Here is a 22615-nt window from a genome sequence, read left to right as displayed (position 1 = left end):
CTTCCGCTCCCAGTCTCCCCCAGCATCAGCCTCCCCCAGCATCAGCCTCCCCCAGCATCAGCCTCCCCCAGCATCAGCCTCCCCCAGCATCAGCCTCCCCCAGCATCAGCCTCCCCCAGCATCAGCCTCCCCCAGCATCAGCCTCCCCCAGCATCAGCCTCCCCCAGCATCAGCCTCCCCCAGCATCAGCCTCCCCCAGCATCAGCCTCCCCCAGCATCAGCCTCCCCCAGCATCAGCCTCCCCCAGCATCAGCCTCCCCCAGCATCAGCCTCCCCCAGCATCAGCCTCCCCCAGCATCAGCCTCCACCAGCATCAGCCTCCACCAGCATCAGCTTCCACCAGCATCAGCCTCCACCAGCATCAGCCTCTCTCCTTCCAGCCTCCCTCAGCATCAGCCTCCCGTTCCCAGCCTTCCCCAGGATCAGCCTCTCTCCTCCCAGCCTCCTTCCTCCCAGCCTCCCCCTCCCAGCCTCCCTCAGCATCAGCCTTCCCCTCCCAGTCTCCCCCAGCATCAGCCTCCACCAGCATTAGCCTCTCTCCTTCCAGCCTCCCCCAGCATCAGCCTCCCCCTCCCAGCCTCCCCCAGCATCAGCCTCTCTCCTCCCAGCATCAGCCTCTCTCCTCCCAGCATCAGCCTCTCTCCTCCCAGCATCAGCCTCTCTCCTCCCAGCATCAGCCTCTCTCATCCCAGATCAGCCTCTCTCCTCCCAGCATCAGCCTCTCCTCTCTGTCCCCAGCATCAGCCTCTCTCCTCCCAGCCTTCCCCAGCATCAGCCTCTCTCCTCCCAGCCTCCCCCAGCATCAGCCTCTCTCCTCCCAGCCTCCCCCAGCATCAGCCTCCCCCAGCATCAGCCTCTCTTCTTCCAGCCTCCCCCAGCATCAGCCTCTCTCCTTCCAGCCTCCCCCAGCATCAGCCTCCCTCTCCCAGCCTTCCCCAGGATCAGCCTCTCTCCTCCCAGCCTCCGTCCTCCCAGCCTTCCCCAGCATCAGCTTTCCCCTCCCAGCCTCCCTCAGCATCAGCCTTCCCCAGCATCAGCCTCTCTCCTCCCAGCCTCAGCCTCTCTCCTTCCAGCCTCCCCCAGCATCAGCCTCTCTCCTTCCAGCCTCCCTCAGCATCAGCCTCCCCTTCCCAGCCTTCCCCAGGATCAGCCTCTCTCCTCCCAGCCTCCTTCCTCCCAGCCTCCCCCTCCCAGCCTCCCCCAGCATCAGCCTCCCCCTCCCAGCCTTCCCCATGATCAGCCTCTCTGCTCCCAGCCTCCTCCAGCACGCCGTGCTCCTCTGCCGACACTCACACACCCGATCGCATCCACTCACACACACCCGATCGCATCCACTCACACACACCCGATCGCATCCACTCACACACACCCGATCGCATCCACTCACACACACCCGATCGCATCCACTCACACACACCCGATCGCATCCACTCACACACACCCGATCGCATCCACTCACACACACCCGATCGCATCCACTCACACACACCCGATCGCATCCACTCACACACACCCGATCGCATCCACTCACACACACCCGATCGCATCCACTCACACACACCCGATCGCATCCACTCACACACACCCGATCGCATCCACTCACACACACAGACACTGACGATATCGCACATACGCGCTCACACTCACAACATCCGGAGATACCACATGCCTCTGGCCATGTGATCCTCCGTCAGGTCCTGGAAGGTCACAACAGCACAGTATCGAGGCCGAGAAGCAAGCGATATCGCCGGATGCTGTGAGTGTGTGGATGCGATGTGAGGTGTGTGTGAGGTGTGTGTGAGGTGTGTGTGAGGTGTGTGTGAGGTGTGTGTGAGAGTGTGATCTGATGTGTGTGTATGTTTGTGTGTGTGCTGTTATGTGTGTGCGTGTGGATCTTCCGCCACAGCAGGACCTTGATGCGCTTGTGGTTACCAACGTATCCACACCACTCCCGTGCGAGCGGGGGCCGGGGGGGGTGTGGGGGTGGGGGGGGGAGTACAGTACTCACCTCCGTGACAGCCGTGTCAGTTCGGGGAATGCGCGGGGGGAGGGAGGGGGCGGGGCCAGAGCTAGCGTGCATTGCGTGAGGGGGGCGGGGCGTGGCGTGGCCGAATTGCCAATGCCTGCAGGGTGCCGGGGCGAGAGGCCAATCTGTGGGGGGGGCGGAGCCTGGGCGAGCGGCTGGCCAATCCGTGTGGGGGCGCAGCCTGGACGAGCGGCCAATCGGTGTGGGGGGGCGGGGCCATGGCGAGCCCAGCGGCCAATCGGCTTTGTGTCACCGTAGGGACACAATTTTGGAGCATGACAGACAGACAGACAGACAGAATAAGGCAATTATATATATAGATTGTTTTATCTGCAGCAATTCTCTGAATGCTGAACTCCAATGAACCCCTTCCCACACTTCTGATGGGCAGTTTTCTGCCTATGCACAGTATACACAATGCCAATCAGTGGTGTGGATGGGATTATACAGAGTTCATGAATATGGAAGACTACATGGCAGCAGGGTTGCTAGTGATAATCTCCTACAGTGAGCTCAGTAAGTGACACATCACTGGCATCAGGGTCTCTGTCTCTACATTCTGCTACTTATAGATTAGGTAGTAAAGATCTGTTTACAGAACAAAGTGAAAGTGCTAGTGTTCTGTTACCTCCACAAGCTAGATCACCTCTCATGCATTAGATGGCATCTATTTCTGCTGGCAGAAGATATTCCCGCTGCTTAGGAACCAAGACCATTGAGGTCAAAATAACCTCTAGAATCAGTATGTTCTCTTGCTTAACTTTCTATAACATTTTTTGAATTAAAGAGTTATTCCCATTTGTGTGTTTCATGGCCGAGGGAGGAATAACTGCTCTAGGTCACTAAAGGCAGGGTTACGAAAACAGTCCAGTGCAGCTGTGCTCCGCTGTTTGCCCAACTCCTATAGACGTTAATGGGAGCTGCATAATCCGCATAGCTCAGTGATTTCTGCAATTCACGAGTTACACCAATAGTTCAGCTCCTTTTGCTACACTGTTTCTATAACTCCCTTTATTTTTATGGCAATTATGCATACAGCGTAATACAGCTTTGCCTGTCTGTTTCCACAATACCTCCTCTAATGGCTGGGACCTATTAACCAAAAGTCAAGCAACAAATGCAGTGGTAATAGGGTGATGAATATTTGGGGCTTGGGCCTAAAGGACTCTGTTCCTACTCTTGTTGACACTTTTGAACGGGAATGCTGCCGCTCTGGAAGAACCTGTTGTTTCAGACTGGATTTGCTCAACCAGGCCTGACATTTCTACACCTTTTATAGGCTTGAAGATGAAAGGGGACATCAGAAGAGCAGGATTCTCTAATGAGGTGATACATACCCTATCTGCAGCCAGGAGGTCCAACACAATTAACCCCTTCATGACCGGGCAATTCTCCATTTTTCGTTTTTGTTTTTTGCTTCACTTCTTCAGAGAGATGTAACTTTTTTTTTTTTTCCCATCAATATTGCCATATGAGGGCTTGTTTTTTGTGGGACGAGTTTTGCTTTTAAATGAAACCATAAGGGTACGTGCCCACGATCAGTTTTTGCAGTGTTTTGGACGCAGCATGCTTCAGCGGTGTCCAAAACACCGCGGTGTACAGTACAGCATAGTGGATAGATTTCTACAAATCCTGTGCCCACTGTGCTTTTTTTTTTTTTTTTCTCCACAGCAAACACTGACCTGTGGTGCGGCTTTCCACACCACATCATGTCAATTGTTTGCTGCGGATTCACATGAGTCCTCCGTAGGGAGAACACAAGCAGGAGACCGCAGTGCACGGAACCCTGATCATGGGCACAGTTAGGCCAAAGACACATGGCATGAAAATCGGAGTGAGCGGAATGCGATAAAACATTGCATTCCACTCGGACTAATGTTACCCTATATGCCAGCACCCATGAGCTATTTTCTCAGCCCTAATCGGCCCGAGAATACAGTCGCAGCATGCTGCAGGTGCAATATGTTCCTGGTTTCTCTCAAACCCATTCAAGTCTATCGGGCGAGAGAAAAATCACACTGCACTCACAGTACACCGGTGTACTGCGAGTGCAGGGCGAGAATGGCAATAGCCGGCTACGGAGGCGAGAGGAAGATAAATCCCGGCCTGACCCTCCTCAGTGCCGGCCCGCCCCCTGCAGCTGAGGTCCGATTGCATGATCGGACCTCTGTCGCAGGGATAAAAGCATGACACTCTGCTCCTGTTGTGCTGCCAGCGTGAGCCGAGTGTCATACAAGGATCGCATTAGTCCCCCGTGTGGCCCCAGCCTTATCTACGGTCTCCTGCGTTCTTCTGTGGAGGAGAGGTGCGGCCCTGCAGGTCAGGACCCGCTGCGTTCTGAATACAGCGAGTCCTGATCGTGGGCACATACTCTACGTTTTACCATATAGTGTACTGGAAAACAGCAAAAAAATTCCAAATGCAGAAAAATTGCAAAAAAGTGCGATTGCATGATTATTTTTGTTACATTTTATTCACCGTGTTCACTATATGGTAAAACAGATGTGGTGTCTCAGGTCGGTTGTGAGTTTGTATACAATAGGATAAAGAGTTGCACACTAGTCACAATGTATAGGGGAATAATGAAAAGCAGAACTTCTATGGGAATACTAGAGTGAAAAATACAATGAACTATCTGAAAAAAAAGAAAAATATGAAAATGGAATATGCATAACTGCTATGAATAATAGGACCTTTTCAGGTGAGTGTATTTTTCCTGCTCTACCTCACTGATCTGTTGGTATTACACTATCAGCGCTCCTTATTTTTCAGTTTATATGAATAATAGGAATATAAGAGATGTTTAGCCATTGTATTGCTCAATCCAAAAGAGCCCCAAAACCACACCAAGGTAATCTCTATTTTTGAGGTCCCTAACCTATGTGTAACCTCACCTGCAATTAAAAAAACTTGCTCTGTATGGGAAGCAAAGGACCAAGCTATATATGTGAAATAGGACACATGGCTATGGGTGGGGCAGTGTTCTCCGACATGAAGTGCATACTAATTAACTTTTTTCATTGATCAATACAATGGCTAAACATCTCTTATATTCCTATTATTCATAGCAGTTATGCATATTCCATTTTCATGTTTTTTTTTCACTTTTTCAGATAGTTCATTGTATTTTTCAGTCTAGTATTCCCATAGCAGTTCTGCTTTTCATCATTCCCATATACATTGTGACTAGTGTGCTACTCTTTATCCTATTGTATAGCTATATGTTTTTGAGTCTTCCACCATGTTCACACTATTGGTGCTCCAGATGTACACTGTTTAGTTGGTACCAGTTTGTAGACACCAAACATGTATAGGTTTACTTTCATCTAAGGGGTTAAAAAAGTTCAGCAGTTTGTCCAAAAAAAGTGGCGCTTTTTTTGTGCCATTTTCCGCGACCCGTAGCGTTTTCATTTTTCAGGAGCTATGGCTCAGTGATGGTTTATTATTTGTGTCTTGAGCTGACGTTTTTAATGTTTTGACGTTTTTGCACAGATGCTGCGTTTTGATCGCCTGTTATTGCATTTTGCTCAAAATTTGCGACAACCAAAAAACTTAATTGGATTTTTTTTTTTGCCACTGTGCCGTTTTCCGATCAGATTAATTTTATTTTATATTTTGATTGGGTGTTTCTGAACACGGTGATACCAAATGTATGTGTGTTTGTTTATTTTTTTTATTTTAACCCTTTAATTTTCAATGGGCCGAATGGGGGCTAATTTGAACTTTTAGTTTTTCTTTTTACTTTTTTTTTTTTTTTTTTTAATTTTACTAGCCTACCTAGGGGACAATAAGGTTCAGCAGTCTGGTTGCTGATTCATTTCTCCTGATCAGAGGAGCATCGGTTTGATCAGGAGAAATGCTCCATTCTTGTTACAGTGTTCCCCGCTGTGGGCATTTAAATCACTGTCACATTTTGGCAGCGCAATTTAAGGGGTTAACAGGCACGGGTAGATCGCGGATCCACCTGCACCTGCGAGGCACACGTCTGCTGTAGAAATTAGCAGAGATGTGCAGGGATCACCACCGGCTCACCACAGCAACCAGTGGTGATCACCCCTTCATGATTTAGGCCGTATCGTTACGTCCTCAATTGGGAAGGCGTTAATGTCAATAATTTTATTATTATTATTAACTGGTTCTGGAAGATCTTTGCAGAATGGCATTCCTTTAAAAATCTTGTTTCCACTTGACTCGCCATTTCTCTAACAATTCCATCAAGAAAGTATCCAGAAGGGTCTATAGTTTGAGCTTGAAAGAGGAGTTTACTGCCATTCTTTCACAAAGTCACTTTTTTAATTAGTTGAAAGGTCTCTACAGTGAAGATCAGATGTAACGCTCATGCTGCATATTTTTATGTGAATCTTTCTTTGGTACTTGTATACCCCCATCCAAATATGCAATTTGAGGCCTTTCAAGATATTCATCTTCAGTATCAGTCTTGCAAAACGTTCTTTGTTGCCATGTAGCTGCCCATCAAATTCGCCTATTGTTGTAGCGAGTCATATTTCAGAAGCCTTTCTTATTGCTTAGGCTGGTTTCACACTACGTCTTTTTAACATCCGTTGAAAACGTTTTTTTAGCGGAAGTACGGATCCTGCTTTTACAGCAAATAACGTATGCAAACGCATATGTTATTTTGCAGGATCCTGCACTGGATGTTTAGGGGCGGGCATTGGAGTCATGTGATCGGGAGTGAGGGGAGCTAGACTGGGAGGAGGCTTCTGACAGCTGCAGACGCTGGTAACCAAGGTAAACATCGGCCTTGGATACCCGATATTTATCTTGGTTACGAGTGTCTGCAGCTGCTAGGAGCAGGGCTGCCTGCACACGTAACCAACGTAAACATCGGGTAACTAAGAGAAGTGGTTACGCGATATTTACCTTGGTTACGAGTGTCCGCAGCTCTCAGGTGGGGGAGAGGGAGGGAGGGAGGGAGGAAGGGGGTAAGACAGATAGAGAGAGAGAGAGAGGGTGAGGGAGGGAGGGAGGAGGAGAGAGAGACAGATCACGCGAGACTGGTTCTGGGCATGCTCAGTACTTTCTGGGCATGCTCAGTACAAAAGCAGGATCCTGTCTATCAGCACGCCAGCGTTCACCTGCGTTCGCGTGCGTTATAGTGCGGATCCGGTGACTTGCAGTATTTTGACGCAGCTCAAAAACGCTACAAGTAGCGTTTTTGAAACATGTTAAAAAACTGCAAGTCACCGGATCCGCACTATAACGCACGCAAACGCAGGTGGACGCGAGTCCATTGCAAATGCATTGAAATGAAAACGCATTTGCACTGGATCCGTACTTCCGCTAAAATAACGTTTTCAACGGATGTTAAAAAGACGTAGTGTGAAACCAGCCTTAGGCCTCAAAATTTTGGATTTCTTTTCAAAAGTAGCTTCTTAGTTACAGATCAAAAAACAATATTTCGAGTTTGTGAGAATCCTCTTGCCAAAGTGAAACGACATTCCTTTGGTGTCAGCAGATCTGCTTTATGCGATCTAGATATAATCAAAGATTTAATAAATTCTGAAGCTTTACCTCTCCGATAACTAGGATGTATTAACCACCTTTGCCTGTTAGATCAGGAGCATCACTTCCAATCAGTGGCGCCAGTAGAGATCGATGGGCCCAGATGCAAAATTTGGACCTAGGCCCCTCACCTTCCCCCTCGGGGTATAGGACAATTACACCAACACTTGGTGCTTTCCCTCAGCACCCGGCATTCCCATGCTCTGAAATCCCTCTATCAGCACCCAGCATTCCTATGTTCTGATATCCATCTTGTCCTCAGCACCCAGCTTTCCCAATTCTCTGTATACATCTTTCCCTCAGCACACAACTTGCCCTTGATATCAGAGCATAGGAAAACTCTGCACTGAGGAAAAGACCTCTTGCAAAACATGGGAAAGCTGAGTGCTGAGTGAAAGATGTGTAGTAGAGCATGGGAAAGCTGGGTGCTGAGGGGACCGAGGTATAGTAGAGAATGGGAAATCTGGGTGCTCAGGCCACAATGTATAGCAGAGCATGGGAAAGCTGGGTGCTGAGGGGACCGAGGTATAGTAGAGAATGGGAAAGCTGGGTGCTCAGGGCACAATGTATAGCAGAGCATGGGAAAGCTGGGTGCTGAGGGGACCGAGGTATAGTAGAGAATGGGAAAGCTGGGTGCTCAGGGCACAATGTATAGCAGAGCATGGGAAAGCTGGGTGCTGAAGACAAGATAGATATTAGAACATAGGAAAGCTGAGTGCTGATAGAGGGATATCAGAGCATGAGAAAACTGGGTGCTTAGGGAAATAACTTATTTCCCTCAGCACCGATATTTCCCATCCCATGCTTATATCTTTGTCCCCCATACTCGTATATATGTCCCCATACTGGTATACGACCCACGGTCATTATTCCTTTTTTTTTTTTTTTGTTGCTGTACATTATATTTGTGCTATAAATAACATTATAGTTTATTAACATAGTAACATAGTTTGTAAGGCGGAAGGAAGACATTATGTCCATCTAGTTCAGCCTATTTTTAGTGCAGCTGTTCTGCAGTGTTGAACCAGGGGAAGGTAAAACCCACAGAGTAGGAGCCAATTTTTTTCATGGGGAAAAATATTCTTTCCCGACTCCTAATCTGGGTCATCTATCTACCTGTAATTTTATGTTATTCATAACCTTTTATACTGTTGCTTTCAAGAAAAGCATCCATTCCTCTGTTAAATTGATTCAGTGAGTTGGCCATCACCACTTCCTCAGGAAGAGAGTTCCAGAGCATCACTGCTCTTACCGTGAAGAACCCTCTTCTATGCTGATGTAGGAATTTTCTTTCCTCCAATCGAAAAGAATGCCCCCTTGTTCTTGTCATAGTCCTTGGTACAAACAGATCATGGGAGAGATCTCTATATGGCCCTCTGATATATTTGTACATGTTTATTAGGTCTCCTCTTTTCTAGAGTAAATAGACCTAATTTTGATAACCTTTCCGTGTATTGTAATGCACCCACTCATTTATTATTTTAGTAGCCCGCCTCTGAACCCTTTCAAGTTCAGTAATGTCTTTCTTGAGCACCGGTGCCCAAAATTGCACACAATATTCCAAGTGTGGTCTGACGAGTGATTTGTACAGAGGGAGAATGTTTTCATCTCATCATCTCATTCATTTTGAATATAAAAATGGTAAAGGTTTTTTGGCACTTTTAGTATTGTTTTTTAATGTCTGAATTTTATCACTAAAAATGTCACACGTACACATTTAAGGGGCCGCATGGTGTAATATGTCTGTATTTGTGTGAATAAGTATTCACATAAATGCAGACATATTACACCATGCGGCCCCTTAGGCTTCTTGCGGCCTGCAGGCCCATGGTAGTCAGCGCTTTATTTCACTTGAATGAACTGCTGGCGCAGCACAGAGGTCTCTACAGAACTATACCTAAGGCAGCCACCGGCCACTCACAGGCCAGCAGCTGACAGTGATATGACGTCAAGCACTGGACTCTGATTGGTCAGCGGGTGCCATTGGTTAGGGCTGCAGAGAGCTCAGAGCGGCACTAGAACTTAATTCAAATTAAATAAAGTGCTGAGAACTGTGGGCACTGGCCTCGATGATCATGGGGTCTGTGAGCGGTAAGAAGCAGGGAAGAGTACACCAAGGGAACGGAGTACAGGTGAGAAGAATGTTGGTTTTTTTTTTATCTTTTCTTTTCTTTTTTAATATCTGAAGAACTGCATATAAGGGGAAATTACTACAGGATTGGATATTACTATAAGATGGGGACCAGGATGGGCACATTAATACAAGGGGAGCAGAATGGGTACAGCACTACAGGATGGGACGTTACTACAAGAAGGGGAGCAGGATGGGCACATTACTACAGGATGGGGACAAGGATGGGCACATTAATACTAGAAGGGGAGCAGGATGGGCACATTAATACAGGATGGGGACAAGGATGAGCATAGTACTACAAGAAGTGGCACAGGACGTGCACGTTACTACAAGAGTGGGTGCAGGATGGGCACATTACTACAAGAAGGGGAGCAGGATGAGCACATTACTAGAGGGTGGGGACATTACTACAAGATGAGGCCCCATGGGAAAATAACCACAAGATATTGGCCAAAATTACTATATGGTGCTGATTGTAAAACAATATTACTTACAAAAAGGGGCTAAAATGTAAAAAAAAAAGTGAAAATTTCAAAAAAGTGATCCTGTATAGAAAAAAATTATATGGTATTACTAAAAATGACACTTTGTCCTGCAAAGAATGGAACCCCCCAAAAAGTTTTTTCTATGTGCGGCCCATATGCCAAGTTTGAAACCTCTGTATTACACTATACTTATTTTTATATACTATAGATCTGTGCATTTTTGTACACACTGTAGACAGAAAGAAATAGGAAAGTTGGATCTCTGATAGCAAACTCCATGAAGATGAGGCGTCCCAGCCACCATCACAGGACAGCAGGGAGGCTTGAACTACAGGGGAGAGAGGGGACAAGCGAGTGCAGCTGTGAGGGCAAATAGGAGGGCAGAAGAGGGGAGTGGGAGAGGGGACAGGAGAGTGCAGCTGTGAGGGCAAATAGGAGGGCAGAAGAGGGGAGTGGGAGAGGGGACAGGAGAGTGCAGCTGTGAGGGCAAATAGGAGGGCAGAAGAGGGGAGTGGGAGAGGGGACAGGAGAGTGCAGCTGTGAGGGCAAATAGGAGGGCAGAAGAGGGGAGTGGGAGAGGGGACAGGAGAGTGCAGCTGTGAGGGCAAATAGGAGGGCAGAAGAGGGGAGTGGGAGAGGGGACAGGAGAGTGCAGCTGTGAGGGCAAATAGGAGGGCAGAAGAGGGGAGTGGGAGAGGGGACAGGAGAGTGCAGCTGTGAGGGCAAATAGGAGGGCAAAAGAGGGGAGTGGGAGAGGGGACAGGAGAGTGCAGCTGTGAGGGCAAATAGGAGGGCAGAAGAGGGGAGTGGGAGAGGGGACAGGAGAGTGCAGCTGTGAGGGCAAATAGGAGGGCAAAAGAGGGGAGTGGGAGAGGGGACAGGAGACAGGAGAGTGCAGCTGTGAGGGCAAATAGGAGGGCAGAAGAGGGGAGTGGGGGAGGGGACAGGAGAGTGCAGCTGTGAGGGACAAATAGGAGGGCAGAAGAGGGGAGTGAGTCTAGAGACATCATTCAGAGCTATGGTGATGCTGGCCCACTGCCTCTGCCAGTCACACCGCACTGCTGATTCATCTCCTGCAACGGCTGACTGCATCTACACACTGTAGAAGAGGTCACAGGCAGGAAGAAGCTGAAGGGGCGGAGCCAAGCACTGCCCGGCCTCTTCTATTAAAACTAGTAGGCTATGTTCACACAGTGCATCTTTTACTGCATTTTTGGTGCATTTTTGAGGTCCCAAAGATGCACCTAAATGCATGCATTTCCTTCTCCCAGCAAAGTCTATGAGATTTCTATTTTGCTATTTTTCTATTTTGCTGTCCACACAGTGCATCTTTTTTGGCTGTGTTTTTGAAGATGAAGCATGTCAATTCTTTTTGTGTTTTGCCAGCGTTTTTGAGCCCTTCTAGTCAATAGTTTTGACTAAAAAAACGCATTGGGTAAAACGCGGTAAAAATGCATAAAAACGCATGCGTTTTTTGATGCTCTTTTAGGCCTTGTGCGCACAAGGCGTTTTTGCCGCGTTTTTAGCGGCGTTTTTTACCGCGTTTTTGTGCTGAAAACGCAGTGACATTGCTTCCCCAGCAATGTCTATGGGTTTTCATAAGTGCTGTCCGCACACAGCGTTTTTTTTATAGCTGCGTTTTTGTGGTGACCACAAAAATGCAGCATGTCAATTATTTCTGCGTTTTTCACTGCGTTTTTCACCCATTGAGTTCAATGAATGTTCAACAACGCAATGAAAAACGCATATAGCCGCGTTTCTATGACTAAAAACGCAGCTATAAACGCAAGGGGTGGGTACTACAGTGACGTGTACAGGAAGAGGATTCCTTCTGTTGGTAAACACAGAAGCATGAATCCTCCCGGTACCGTCACCGCTGCGTCCACAACCCGCCCGGTGCCATGTCAGCTCCGTGCGGCGCCATGTCTGGGCGGGAGGTGGAGGCAGCGGCGAAAACAAAAGTGAACAGTAGAAAAAAAAAAAAAGCCATATATACTCACCTGTCTGCAGGGTCCCGGTGCCATGCCCGCTCCCAGCTCCTGTCCCGGTACCGCCGCTCTGGCTGTGTGCAGTCTCCCCGGGGCAGGACCTTGCTTGCAGGACCTGGCGGTGGATCACCTGATGCAGTCACCTGACGCATCAGCTGATCGTAGTCTCGCCGGCTTTTTCGCGGCCGGCTATCAGCTGATCCTGCCGTCAGGGGACTTCATCAGCTGATTACCGGCAGCTCCTGCAGCGATCGGACGAGATCAGACTCCTGTCCAATCGATCGCTCCAGGAGCTGCCGGTAATCAGCACAGCACATAAGTGAGTATTATTTTTTTTTTTCTACTGATGCATCAGCTGATTGTATAATCGGCTTTTATACAATCAGCTGCTGTGTCATGTCACGTAGTTTAACCTGACACATCATCTGATCGCTTTGCCTTCCAGCAAACCGATCAGATGATATTGGATCCGGATTGGACGGCGCGGGACCCTGACCCAGGATTACTGCGGCGGGGGGTTCTTTATTTCAATAAAGATGGAGTCACTAATTGTGTTGTGTTTTATTTCTAATAAAAATATTTTTCTGTGTGTTGTTTTTTTTTTTTTTTTTTTTATCATTACTAGAAATTCATGGTGGCCATGTCTAATATTGGCGTGACACCATGAATTTCGGGCTTAGGGCCAGCTGATAATATACAGCTAGCCCTAACTCCATTATTACCTAGCTAGCCACCCGGCATCAGGGCAGCTGGAAGAGTTGGATACAGCGCCAGAAGATGGTGCTTCTATGAAAGCACCATTTTCTGGGGTGGCTGCGGACTGCAATTCGCAGTGGGGGTGCCCAGAAATCTTGGGCACCCTGCACTGTGGATTCCAATCCCCAGCTGCCTAGTTGTACCCGGATGGACTCAAAAATTAGGCGAAGCCCACGTCATTTTTTTTTTTTTTTTTAATTATTTCATGAAATTCATGAAATAATTAAAAAAAAAAGGGCTTCTCTATATTTTTGGTTCCCAGCCGGGTACAAATAGGTAGCTGGGGGTTGGGGGGCAGCCCGTACCTGCCTGCTGTACCCGGCTAGCATTAAAAAATATGGCGAAGCCCATGTCATTTTGTTTTTTCTTTTTGGGCAAAAAACTGCATACAGTCCTGGATGGAGGATGCTGAGCCTTGTAGTTCTGCAGCTGCTGTCTGCTCTCCTGCATACACTAGTTCTGCAGCTGTCTGCTCTCCTGCATACAATGAACATTTTGAAGAAGGAAATGACATCAGACTTTTTTTTTTTTTTTTCATCAACAATCTTTAATGGCATTGTGCACTGATTAAAAACGCAGCAAAAAACGCACCAAATCGCGGCAAAAACGCATGCGTTTTTGCCGCGTTTTTTAGCCGCGGGTGCATTTTTTGAGACAAAAACGCACATAAAAACGCAGCGTGAAAAAAACGCCTAGTGCGCACATACCCTTACGCTGGGGCCAAAAACGCTGCACCTTTGTGGTTAAGAAAAGATGCAGTGTGTGAACATAGCCTTACAGAAACAGCACAGCTCCTCTCTCACTGAGCAGAGTCGGCTGCTTCTATGGAAGGCGGGCGCCTGGCCCCTAACCCTGCCGGTCGCGATCTCTGCGACTGCGATCGTTACGCCCCTGCTTACAATTATTACCAACTGGAAGGTCTAGATCAGGGGGTCTCAAACTCAGCTGGGTGTATGGGCCGCACATAGAAAAAAAAATTGAGAAGGGCCGCATTCTTTGCAGGACAAAGTGACATTTTTAATGATTCCATGTTTTGTTTTTTTTTCTACACACCTTTTGGATCACTATTTTGAACATTTTTTGCTTGATTATAACAAACCTGCACTTTTTTGTTTAGTTAAAGGAGTTGTCCGACATAAACTCAAAAATTTTTGTGAAGCTAATCTGTGCTGTATTGTCATATAAATCACCCCTACATTGTTATTTTTTGTTTTCTAACTTTTGTTCCTCTTGAATTATCCCTTTTATTCTCTGCAGCTCCTTGTTTACATTCAGCTCCAGCAAACATGATAACTTCCTGTGCCAAACCACCCAGCCTCAGTGTCCAGCCCCACCCCAGTGTCCAGCCTCGCCCTCTACCCGCCCCCTGCACACACATTTCCTGTCAGTATTCTTCCCCAGCACTGACCTGTTATCACTACAGCATTGCAAATAACAGCCCCACATCGGGCTCTGCACCCCCCACACGCACATCGGGCTCTGCACCCCCCACACGCACATCGGGCTCTGCACCCCCCACACGCACATCGGGCTCTGCACCCCCCACACGCACATCGGGCTCTGCACCCCCCACACGCACATCGGGCTCTGCACCCCCCACACGCACATCGGGCTCTGCACCCCCCACACGCACATCGGGCTCTGCACCCCCCACCACACACATCGGGCTCTGCACCCCCCACCACACACATCGGGCTCTGCACCCCCCACCACACACACACACACACACACACACACACACACATCGGGCTCTGCACCCCCCCCCCACACACACACACACACACACCGGGCCCTGCACCCCCCCACACACACACACACACACACACACATCGGGCTCTGCCCCCCCCCCCTCCCCCCCACACACACACACACACATCGGGCTCTGCACCCCCCACACACACACACACACACATCGGGCTCTGCACCCCCCACACACACATCGGGCTCTGCACCACACACTCACACACACACACACACACACACCGGGCTCTGCACCCCCCCCCCCCCCCCCCCCCACACACACACACACACACACACACACACACAGACATCGGGCTCTGCACCCCCCACACACACAGACATCGGGCTCTGCACCCCCCACACACACAGACATCGGGCTCTGCACCCCCCACACACACAGACATCGGGCTCTGCACCCCCCACACACACAGACATCGGGCTCTGCACCCCCCACACACACAGACATCGGGCTCTGCACCCCCCACACACACAGACATCGGGCTCTGCACCCCCCACACACACAGACATCGGGCTCTGCACCCCCCACACACACAGACGTCGGGCTCTGCACCCCCCACACACACAGACGTCGGGCTCTGCACCCCCCCACACACACAGACGTCGGGCTCTGCACCCCCCCACACACACACACACGTCGGGGTCTGCACCCCACACACACATCAGGCTCTGCACCCCCCCCCCCACACACACACACACACACACACACCGGGCTCTGCACCCCCCCCCCCCACACACACACACACACACACACCGGGCTCTGCACCCCCCCCCCCCACACGCGCGCGCACACACACACACCGGGCTCTGCACCCCCCCCACACACACACACACACCGGGCTCTGCACCCCCCCCCCCCCCCACACACACACACACACACACATCGGGCTCTGCACGTGCACACACACACACACACCGGGCTCTGCACCCCCCCCACACACACACACACACACACACACACACACACACATCGGGCTCTGCACCCCCCCCCCCCCCACACACACACACACACACACACACACACACACACACACACACACACACACACACACACACACCGGGCTCTGCACCCCCCCCCCCCCACACACACACACACACACACACACACACACCGGGCTCTGCACCCCCCCCCCCCCCCCCCACACACACACACACACACACACACAGACACCGGGCTCTGCACCCCCCACACACACAGACATCGGGCTCTGCACCCCCCACACACACAGACATCGGGCTCTGCACCCCCCACACACACAGACATCGGGCTCTGCACCCCCCCACACACACAGACATCGGGCTCTGCACCCCCCGCACACACAGACATCGGGCTCTGCACCCCCCGCACACACAGACATCGGGCTCTGCACCCCCCGCACACACAGACATCGGGCTCTGCACCCCCCGCACACACAGACATCGGGCTCTGCACCCCCCGCACACACAGACATCGGGCTCTGCACCCCCCGCACACACACAGACATCGGGCTCTGCACCCCCCCCACACACACAGACATCGGGCTCTGCACCCCCCCCACACACACAGACATCGGGCTCTGCACCCCCCCCACACACACAGACGTCGGGCTCTGCACCCCCCCCACACACACAGACGTCGGGCTCTGCACCCCCCCCACACACAGACGTCGGGCTCTGCACCCCCCACACACACAGACGTCGGGCTCTGCACCCCACACACACACAGACGTCGGGCTCTGCACCCCCCACACACACACACATCGGGGTCTGCACCCCACACACACATCAGGCTCTGCACCCCCCCCCCCCCCTCCCCCACACACACACACACACACACACACACACACACACACCGGGCTCTGCACCCCCCCCCACACACACACACACACACACACACACCGGGCTCTGCACCCCCCCCCCCACACGCACACACACACACACACACCGGGCTCTGCACCCCCCCCACACACACACACACCGGGCTCTGCACCCCCCCACACACACAGACATCGGGCTCTGCACCCCCCACACACACAGACATCGGGCTCTGCACCCCCCACACACACAGACATCGGGCTCTGCACCCCCCACACACACAGACATCGGGCTCTGCACCCCCCCCACACACACAGACGTCGGGCTCTGCACCCCCCACACACACAGACGTCGGGCTCTGCACCCCACACACACACAGACGTCGGGCTCTGCACCCCACACACACACAGACGTCGGGCTCTGCACCCCCCCCACACACACAGACGTCGGGCTCTGCACCCCCCCACACACACAGACGTCGGGCTCTGCACCCCCCCACACACACAGACGTCGGGCTCTGCACCCCCCACACACACACACGTCGGGGTCTGCACCCCACACACACATCAGGCTCTGCACCCCCCCCCCCCCCCCACACACACACACACACACACACACACACACACACACACACACACACACACACACACACACCGGGCTCTGCACCCCCACCCCCCCCACACACACACACACACACACACACCGGGCTCTGCACCCCCCCCCCCACACGCACACACACACACACACACCGGGCTCTGCACCCCCCCCACACACACACACACCGGGCTCTGCACCCCCCCACACACACACACACACATCGGGCTCTGCACGTGCACACACACACACACACCGGGCTCTGCACCCCCCCCACACACACACACACACATCGGGCTCTGCACCCCCCCCACACACACACACACACACACACACACACACACACCGGGCTCTGCACCCCCCCCCCCACACACACACACACACACACACACACCGGGCTCTGCACCCCCCCCCCACACACACACACACACACACACACATCGGGCTCTGCACCCCCCCGCACACACACACACACACACACACATCGGGCTCTGCACCCCCCCGCACACACACACACACACACACATCGGGCTCTGCACCCCCCCGCACACACAGACATCGGGCTCTGCACCCCCCACACACACAGACATCGGGCTCTGCACCCCCCACACACACAGACATCGGGCTCTGCACCCCCCACACACACAGACATCGGGCTCTGCACCCCCCACACACACACACACACATCGGGGTCTGCACCCCACACACATCGGGCTCTGCACCCCCCCCCCCACACACACACACACACACACACACCGGGCTCTGCACCCCCCCCCCACACACACACACACACACCGGGCTCTGCACCCCCCCCCCACACACACACACACACACACACACACACACACCGGGCTCTGCACCCCCCCCCCACACACACACACACACACACACACACACACCGGGCTCTGCACCCCCCCCCCCCACACACACACCGGGCTCTGCACCCCCCCCCCCCACACACACACACACACACATCGGGCTCTGCGCGTGCACACACACACATCGGGCTCTGCACCCCCCCCACACACACACACACATACACACCGGGCTCTGCACCCCCCCCCACACACACACACACACACACACACATCGGGCTCTGCACCACCCCCCCCCACACACACACACACACATCGGGCTCTGCGCGTGCACACACACACATCGGGCTCTGCACCCCCCACACACACACATACACACCGGGCTCTGCACCCCCCCCCCCACACACACACACACACACACACACACCGGGCTCTGCACCCCCCCCCCACACACACACACACACACACATCGGGCTCTGCGCGTGCACACACACACATCGGGCTCTGCACCCCCCCCACACACACACACACACACATACACACCGGGCTCTGCACCCCCCCCCCCCACACACACACACACACATCGGGCTCTGCGCGTGCACACACACACATCGGGCTCTGCACCCCCCACACACACACACACACATCGGGCTCTGCACCCCCCCACACACACACACACACACACACACACATCGGGCTCTGCACCCCCCCCCCCACACACACACACACACACACACCGGGCTCTGCACCCCCCCCCACACACACACACACACACACACACACCGGGCTCTGCACCCCCCCCCCCCACACACACACACACACATCGGGCTCTGCACCCCCCCGCACACACACACACACACACACACACCGGGCTCTGCACCACACACACACACACACATCGGGCTCTGCACCCCCCCCACACACACATCGGGCTCTGCACCCCCCCCCACACACACACACACACACACACACACACACACACATCGGGCTCTGCACCCCCCACACACACACACACACAGGGCTCTGCACCCCCCCCCCCCCCACACACACACACATAGGGCTCTGCACCCCCCCACACACACACACACACACACACACACACATCGGGCTCTGCACCCCACACACACACACACATCGGGCTCTGCACCCCACACACACACACACATCGCGCTCTGCACCACACACACACACACACACATCGGGCTCTGCACCCCCCCCACACACACACACATCGGGCTCTGCACCCCCCACACACACACACACACACACACACACATCGGGCTCTGCACCACACACACACACATCGGGCTCTGCACCCCCCACACACACACATCGGGCTCTGCACCCCCCCCCCCACACACACACACACGGCGCTCTCTACCGACCCCCCCCTACCCCCATAGGGAACACATATAGGGAATACATACTTACCCCTCCTCGGTCCCCACCGCTCCTGCACATCTGTGATCTGTGATGACGATACATTTGAATGTGCGATCCTTACACCGCTGCAGCCACAGCCAGGCCCCTCCCCTAGGTCACGGACCCCACAGCAGTGCCGGGGGAGGTTGTTGGCAGAGTACGGGGTGCGGGGGGAATGTGTGGGAGGGTGCAGGGAAGGGGGGCGGGTACTCCACGCACTGTAGCCGCCCAGTAGGGCGGCAACATGCTGTTTCCAGATCTGCATGTCAACATGGTCCTGCCCATGTTAACATGAAATGACCGGAAGCAGCAAAATCGCGGCAGGAGCGGTCACATGATCACTCTGAGCCGGGGGAGAGGGGCTGACAGCAGGGCAGGTAAGTGGTCACTGTCTACTTACCTGCCCCAATGTAGCCCAACAGGGTAATAAAAGATATATATATATATATATATATTAATATATATTAATATATATATATTAATATATATATATATATATATTAATATATATATATATATATATATATATATATATATATATATATATTAATATAATATAATATTTATATCCATATACATGTTTAATGGCAGAAAGTGATTCTTTATTTTGAATATTTTTTCTTTACATTTTATCCCCTTCTAATATTGTTTTGCAATTAGCAGCATCATACAGTAATCTTAACATCTTTTAGTAATGTCCTCCTTGTGTCCTGTATAATATGCACATCCTTGTGTCCTGTAGTTATGTCCCCCATACTGTAGCAATGTCCCCATCCTTGTTCCCTGTAGTAATGTGCCCCTTCCTTGTACCCTGAGTAATGTGCCCATCCTTGTGCCCTGTAGCATTGTGCCCATCCTTGTAGTATTGTCCATACTTGTGCCCTGTAGTATTGTGCTTATCTTTGTGCCTTGTAGTATTCTGCCCATCCTTGTAGTATTGTGTCCATTCTCATGCCCATCCTTGTAATATTGTGCCCATCCTTGTAGTATTATCTATCCTTGTGCTTTGTAGTATTGTGCCCATCTTTGTAGTATTGTGCCTATCCTTGTAGTATTCTGCCCTATAGTATTGTGCCCATCTTTATAGTATTGTGCCCATCCTTGTAGTATTGTGCCCTCATCCTTGCCCCTATTATGTGGCTCTTCACAAACGCATAAAAAAATAATTCTTCTCACCTTTCCTCCATTCCCTCAGTGTTTGCAGCGTTTTGGAGGCAGCATGTTACAAGCAGAGTGGATGGGATTTCTAGAACACTGACCTGCGGTGCTGCTTTCTGAGTCGCAAGTGTCCTCTGCACTTAGAATACAGCGAGGAAACCGCAGTGGCTCAAACCCAGATTGTGAGCACGAGCAGCTGCGGTCTCCTGTATTCTCCTGTGGAGGAGACTCACAGCCCGCAGTCAGGACCCGCCGCGTCCAGGACACAGCGGGTCCTGATCGTGGGCACATACCTGCTGTTTGCGGCCCGCATACCCCGTGACGATCGCACCTCAATGCCGGGAGCTGGCGCTGGCAGGCAGGGTTTTATAGTACGGTATAGTATAGTATAGTATAGTAGTATAGAATAATCTACGGTGCTGTGCAGAGGAGCTCTAAGCACTATACTAATGGCTGCCGCCGCCAAATAGATGCTAGGATGTGACATCATACAGCGACATCACCTCCTTGCATCTGATTGGCCGCGTCATCCATTGGTGTAGTGTAGACAGCTCCTCTGCGCGGCAGCGCAAATGATTCAACTATGCTATAAAACCGTGCTTGCCGGCTCCCGGCATAGAGCTGCGATCGTCACGGGGTCTGCAGGTCGCAAAAAGCAGCCTCAGGGGCCGTATGCGGGCCGGGTGTTTGAGACCTCTGCTGTAGATCCTCCACTACAAAGTGAAGGTGAGTCTACCAGCCCCACTTCTGCCTCTTGAGCTCAGTTTGCTCACATTTCAATGATTAAATATGCAGACCTGTGGTATGGTCATGGTGACCCGATATGTTCATCAAGCACTGGTGCCTAGATGTCAGTACCACGTTAGGCTTCATCTGTGGGAAATAAATGATTATGAAAGTTACCAATCCTTCTTCCACCCTTTAACTTTTGCTTTGGAAAAACCCTTCTGTGCTCCAGAGGACAAGTAAAATGAAAATGTGATCTTCCATAATGTAGTTTTCTGTTTTCATAGGTAGCACAATATATCCCTGCTAATCTACACTGTATGGCTTTAAAAAGAAACCAACAATATGTTTGAATATCTCAAGGGTCACACTGACAACTAAAGTTGCTAATCATTCTTTCATTCTTCTGTTCTGTAGGGGTCGTATGAGATGTAACCCTTCTGTGCTGCCTTGAGACTACAAAAAACAAACATTTTGGTGAGTGGATTTTAATTAGATATGTACCATTGTGTATATCCTTTGTACAACGTGACAGCCAATATTTTCCTCTACATACTGCTTTTATAATATACAGTATATTGTTTGTGTAACATGGCATATTGTGTGTGTATGTATCAAATATGCTACTGTGCAGTCCAAATACACATACAGCGATGACCAGGTATGTAAAGAGCTTCATAATATGATGGTACTCTAAAGCATAACAAATAAATCTATTGTGCAAAGGTTTTAGGCAGGTGTGAGAAATCTAAAATCAATATTAGGTGTGACCTTTCTTTGCTTTCAAAACATCATCACTCCATCACTAGTTCTAGATACACTTGGACATACCATAGTTTTTGAAGGAAATCGGCAGGGAGGTTGTTCCAAACATCTTGGAGAACTAACCACAGATTTTCTGTATGAAGCTTGTGCAAATCCATCTGTCTCTTCATACAATCCCAGAGAGACTGGATGATATTAAGATCAGGGCTCTGTGGGCATATCACCACATCAAGGAGGACTCCATATTCTTCTGTACACTGAAGATAGTTTTTAGTTATACAGTACTTGTGGTATGTTTGGGATCATTGTCCTGCTTCAGAAAGTATGTGGAGAAAATCAAATGCCACGGATATGGTATTGTATGCTGGACAATTAAAAATCCCCATACTTACTTACAGTGTGTGTGTATGTATGTACAGTACAGACCAAAAGTTTGGACACACCTCATTCAAAGAGTTTTCTTTATTTTCATTACTCTGAAAATTGTAGATTCACATTGAAGGCATCAAAACTATGAATTAACACATGTGGAATTAAATACTTAACAAAAAAGTGTGAAACAACTGAAATTATGTCTTATATTCTAGGTTCTTCAAAGTAGCCACCCTTTGCTTTGATTACAGCTTTGCACATTCTTGGCATTATCTTGATGAGCTCCAAGAGGTAGTCAC

At 50.9% G+C, this 22615-nt stretch overlaps 1 protein-coding gene across 2 annotated transcripts in view; it reads left to right on the top strand.

Moving 5' to 3' along the window:
• LOC142311113 (uncharacterized) overlaps positions 1-22615 on the top strand; it is a 60753-nt gene that overhangs the window by 16783 nt on the left and 21355 nt on the right. For both annotated transcript variants that reach the window (XM_075349231.1, XM_075349230.1), the window contains exon 2: positions 21597-21656. The gene's annotated coding sequence lies outside the window, so the exon portion shown is untranslated. The remainder of the gene's footprint in view (positions 1-21596; positions 21657-22615) is intronic.

This window comes from Anomaloglossus baeobatrachus, chromosome 5, assembly GCF_048569485.1.
Source record: "Anomaloglossus baeobatrachus isolate aAnoBae1 chromosome 5, aAnoBae1.hap1, whole genome shotgun sequence".
NCBI lineage: Eukaryota > Metazoa > Chordata > Amphibia > Anura > Aromobatidae > Anomaloglossus > Anomaloglossus baeobatrachus.
This window is presented reverse-complemented; position numbering and strand designations above follow the sequence as displayed.